Source organism: Octopus bimaculoides, chromosome 18 (genome assembly GCF_046866305.1).
Source record: "Octopus bimaculoides isolate indiv1 chromosome 18, ASM4686630v1, whole genome shotgun sequence".
NCBI classification, from domain to species: Eukaryota; Metazoa; Mollusca; class Cephalopoda; order Octopoda; family Octopodidae; genus Octopus; species Octopus bimaculoides.
Genome location: NC_142945.1, coordinates 27,074,065 through 27,080,054, shown reverse-complemented (window position 1 = coordinate 27,080,054; position 5,990 = coordinate 27,074,065).

Below are 5,990 nucleotides of genomic sequence, written 5' to 3'. Positions count from 1 at the left end.
TCACCTCTCCTCTCTTGCGCCAACTCCTACTTCTTCTCTTCACTCCTACCCACTTTCTCCCTTCCCCTCCCTTCATCGTCACCCCTCTCTCGTAACCTCACCCCTACATAAGCCAACCCTACCTTCCCTATCCATTCCATCCCACCTCATCCCATCCCTTAGACCCACTCCCACATGCACAACCTCTACCCCCACCTTCAGCCTAACCCACACCCAATCCTTGCTTTCCGCACTCTCGCCTCCCCCACATCCCAACACCACTACACCACACCACACCACACACCACAACACTACACACCACCATACCACACAACATCACATCACATTCCACCACCACGCATACACTAGCACTGACACTTCCCAGCACCCACACCATCATCCACACACCTACACACGCTCACACGCACACGTCAAGGTCACCAGCCCTCTTCCACACGCACATGCATACTCTCTTATACACATGCATGCGCACCTTCGTTTTGGGATCACCACTACTTTATTATCTCCCCTTCTTCCTAACTCTCCTGTGTGATCCCTCTGCTCGGCATTCGCCATGATAGATCGCTAGCCACTACACGTTGTTTATTTTCTCTCTCTGTTTCTTTCTGTGGAAGGGCGTAGGCTCGAAACGTTAAAGACTTTTTCACTTCCCGAGCGTTAAACAACTAATACATCTGTTTGTTGTCTATACCACCTGTCTTCGTCTTTTGTTTTTTTTTTGTGAATCCCTCCAATATATATATATGTATATATATATATATATATATATATATATATATATATATATATATGTATATATATATATATATATATATATATATATATGACGGGCCTCTATCAAATTCGTTCTCAAAACATTGATGAGCTATATTAATAGACACCGTAGAACGGAAACTGAAACCAGTGGCTGCAAAGCGAACTTCTTAACCACACAACCGTGCCCAAGTGGTTTATCTATCTACCTACCTACCTATCTATCTATCTATCTATCTATCTATCTATCTATCTATCTATCTATCTATCTGTCTGTCTGTCTGTCTGTCTGTCTATCTATCTATCTATCAAAATATCCGACCTTTGGTAAGAAAGAAACATTTTGTACATTTCACAAATTATATTTAATCATCAAAATACTTCCCTTGGGAGTTCTCATACTTCTCCCAGCGATTCTGTCATTGCTGGTAACATCTCTGGAACGCCTTCTCTAGAATTTATATGGACCTCCGTCGTAACTTTTCTCATAATTTCCTCTCGCGACTCAAAAATCACTTCTTTTTCAGCGTGGTTTTCACTTTGGGGAAGAGCCAGAAGTCAGATGGTGCCAAGTCGGAAGAGTAGGGACCCTGTCTAACAAGCGGTGTGTTGTTCTTGACCAGGAGAGCGGAATGAACAGGTGCCTTGTCGTGGTGAAGTTTCTAAATTCTTTGCCGCCCATATGTCACGAAAGCGACGTATAACCTCCAAAATATTCCTTGTTGATTGTTTAGCCTTGTGGTGTGTATTTATGATGCATGATGCCACGGGAATCAAAGAAACAGGTCAACATTACTTTCACATTGCCCCGAAACTGTTGATGCCTTTTTTTTGGCCTTGGTGATGACGGATCTTTCCATAGGGAGGAATGGAACCTGATTTCCGGGTCGTAGCCACAAGTGATGATGGGCTTCATGAAGTCTGGATTGTGGTTTACATAGTCCAGCATACCCTGAGCGGTTATCATGCAGTGTCGGTTCTGCTACTCTGCCAGCACCTTGGGGACGAATTTGGCCGACACTATCCGCACGGACAAATCCTTCGTTAAAACGGATTGCACTGATTCTGTGCTCATTAACCACTTTGTGAGCTGATTACTACTTCATTTCCTGCATTGTTAAGTGACAATTTTCCATGACTGTTCGCCGAACCTTCTCAATCGGCTCCTCGTATCGGCTGCCTCAGCGTCCTTCGCTCTCTGCCGAGGTGCGGCCATGTTTTGAAACGGTTGTACAATTCCTTGACTCGAGTTTTGCCCATGGCTTTATCGCCAAAGGCCTGCTGAATCTTCTGGATAGTTTTAGCTTGAGTATTACCAAGCTTTCGAAAAACGGTTATCTTGCGTGAAAACCAAAATCAACCATCACCCTACTCAACCAGACACAGACCCCATCCCTGCCCCTACAGATACACCAGCAAATATACAAGTGACGCAAATCCATCAGGAGGAGTTAGGGAAAATGGAGAACTTGGTAAAATTAGATATTCCTGGGAAATGTGGACTCATTGGAAGAGAACATTATAATAAACTTCGAGAGACGTTCAGAGGGAGTATTAAGGCCTTACAAATGGAAATTAATACCGACGCATTGCCTGCAGAGGTGAGTTTTAATGATCGATTTTCATAAACAGTGAAAAAAAGAAAGGGACTTTTAAAGAGATAAATTGTGTAAAAAGTTTCAATGAGATCACTTGGAATGTGGGGTTCGGGTGGCCTTCATTTCACCCTTTATTAATTTCATTCCATCCTTTTGTTTCATTTGTTTTTGATTTTTCTCCACTTGTGCTATCCTCGTGGCGTCCCATCTGAGTTTAGACCCTTAGTGGTTGTTAAACAATACACTCTCTTCTCTCATTGAATTATTATTGTACGTATCGCTTCTTTCTGTTACTGTTAATTTACTGTTGAACGTTTGTTGCTTTGTGTGTGGTTAAAACACCTTGTTTTGCTGCCTTGCGGCCGTATTGATAACGTTTCCCCCTTGCTTGAAGGGGGAAGCGCCTCATTCGAGCATGAATTACGAAAGTATAAGTTCGTCCGACATGGAATCGTCGTCGTCGGAGCTGTTAAAATGTATTGACGATTTGGAAAGGAAGCTGGAATGCGATGAAAATGTTATAAAAGAAAGATGAATTTTGCGGCTGCGGCCGGAGTTTCAAAAGAAGAAATCCATTTTGAGAGGCGAGAGTTGGAGAGGTGCAAGGAGCCAGGTTACAAGGTCAACGTCCGAGAAGACGATAGTGTATAGACCGTACAATTTAAAACTGAAAATGATCGAAGTTGCAACAAAGCAACGGGTGGAAAAAGCGTTGAAGCCCATCTGGCAGGACGTTACATACCTCGCCAGAGGGAAGAAGTACTCAACGGTAGAGGTGCGGTTGCAAACCGAGGAGAAAGCGAGGTAGCACTCTGTGACCTCCCTTAGGACAAACATGGTAATGCTTCTGCCAATTTACTTTGGAATACGTGCTTCCAGAGTGAGGGTGGAAGAAATCCCTCCGGTGGTCGATGTTGCCTGGCTGGTGGCGGCGATATTGCTTGGAATGGAGGAGAGGACTGTGGTCCTCCTGGCAACTAAGATACCACAGCGAAACTGGTAAGGGCAAGGCCTGGATATGGTCATCCAAGCTGCCCCGGAGGATTTGGAGAGTATTGTAAACACCATATCGGTGGGTGACGAAATAAGACTAAGGATTGTGGTGGAGGACAAGAAGCCCCATTGTTTCAAGTGGGGCCAAAAAGGCCACATAAGAGCAGAGTACCCTCCGCCGCCCAGTAAAGCACCAGTGGTCCTGCCGGTCAGGAAAGAAACCGCACCTGCACCTCCTGCGATAACAAATGCACTGGGAGTGAGTGACGAGGAGCCTTGCGACGAAGAAGAGAAAGAAAACTAAGTGGAGGAAGTAGCAGAGAATGAGTGAAAGGAAGAGAAAAAGAAAGAGAAGGACCTAATCTGTTGATGTTAACCCCCACCCTACCCATAGACTTTAAAAGAACTTAAAAGTAATAAATTGTAATAACAAGTTTCAATGAGGTCATTGTGTCTATTAACTATCTAGTCCTTAGCAACTTAAGTAAAATCATTAAAACAGCTTAACAGAAAATATATTCTATCAAGCACAATATTAGTCAAAGGACCCACACCTAAAGTTTTCTTCTGCTTTACAGTCTAAGGCAGGCAAGTATCTTGAACAGGGTGATCTGCCAGCTCCAGTAAGAACTGCAACTTTCAGTCGAAAGAGGGAACCACATAGTTTTCAACAGCTGGGGCAGCCTATCTCCAAAAATTAATCAATTTTCGTTCCAATTATAAAAGAAAAATCATCATTGGTTCGTTAAATTCAAATCATGATGAAGGCTGGCTGCCGACACATTTTTCTGCAAAATATGGGTAGTTTATCCTGTTCATGCTATATTATTAGTATTATCCTGCGTTTGAGGATAAAATTATTTCCTTATCATTGGTTCAAACAATTAGTGGTAATCTAACGTTGGAAGAAAAGCTTCATTTGATGCTTCTGATGGAGTTCAACTTATTTGTTGAAACCAAACATGGCAAACATTCGTTCGCGCAAAGAGATTGTTATTGCAGTGGTTTCATCTGAAACTACTGTAATATTGTTTACAGGTGGCAGGACTGCTTTCCGCTACTCAACTTTGCACACTCTGGCACACTTATGTGTAAGATTGTCAAAGTATCTGCTCAAGCAAAGGATCTGAAACAAGCCAGGCTGAAAGTATACACTCTGCTTGGCTTGTTATACTTAATGTGTTACAGACTTGCATTTGAGGCTATTCATTGTATCTTACCAGACATCACGAGTGAAGATGCAGTCCTGCTCACCAGTGGTTTCAGGCTAGCTATGCCAGTACAGCCGTTGGTGAGTTGAGAGCATGCTTCAAAAATGTTATATTTAAAGACGAAATGAAAGGCTTAATGTTTTCATCAAGGTAAAAGTTGCGCATGATAGAGTTGTTCCTGCTGTTAGTTTGCTAGGTTTTAATTTAGTTAATGGTAATGATCATTTACTAGTTGACATTGAGAATGGTATTGTCAAAATGCATAAAAAATTGTGGAACAATCATAAATACATTTCACGAAATGTTATTGAAAGCTTATTTCGATGACATTAATGATGCCGTCAAGTAATCTCAATGGAGTCTCTCTTTAATATGTACTAATGAAAACAGCAGTACAGCACCCAGTATTCATGTTGCTACGAATGGCTATCAAAAGTCTTTTACTTCATCTGATCAAAATCACTATTACGATTTTTTTTATTCCACGCATTCCATTCATCTTATCATATACAGTACATTAATCCCCCCACTATCGCGTGTGTTACGTTCCAGAACCCTCGCGATAGGTTAAAATCCGCGAAGTAGAAACAGTACTGTACTGTATATTCTTTTTTACTATTTTTATAGTTTGTTTATATTAATTTTATTATAAATGTAAAACAACACCACAGAGGAATCGACGTAAGCTTAAATAATAAACCGCGATAGGTGAATCGCGATAGGTAAACCGCGATAAGTGAACCGCGATATGGCGAGGGATTACTGTGTTTAACTTAAATCTATTACGGCACGCGACGACGTCGGATACTTTTGTTAGTATTAGGAAATACTTTCGTTGTCATTTCAGAGAATCTATATGACAAACAAATTCATACGCGTATTCTGTCATCACAGCAAAAGACATTCTTCCTCTGTGTACTTCGCTATGCGTTTCCCCGAAGACAACTTTGGAGAGTGCTATTTTTTTCCACCCAAGAAAACTTTTTGTCTTTACTGTACCATATCTGTAACATTAACAGATAAGCAATTGTTATTAACAAGCAATAGTATTTACTAATGTTTATACATTGTCGTAGCTATCCACACAATATTTGCTTTTCTTTGCATATAAATCAAGGATTAAGAAGGACTATCAGAAAAAGAAACCAAAAACAAATGAAAAAAAAAGGGACAAAGAAGATGCCATCAAGAAAAGAATCAGAAGGAAGAAAGAAAAATGGAAAAAAGAAAGATATGGCAATTCAAGAACCCCAGACTAAAAGAAGAAAAAAAAAACAACAATTGGTGCAAAGCAATGAAAATACTCATACGTTGAATGTTTGGAGCAAATATATCAAGCGACGCCAATTGGTGCATGATAATGAAAAACACTAATGTCCCAGTTGCTTGAAGGTTAAGTGAAGCAAATAACATAACCTTGAAGAAATGCTTATGA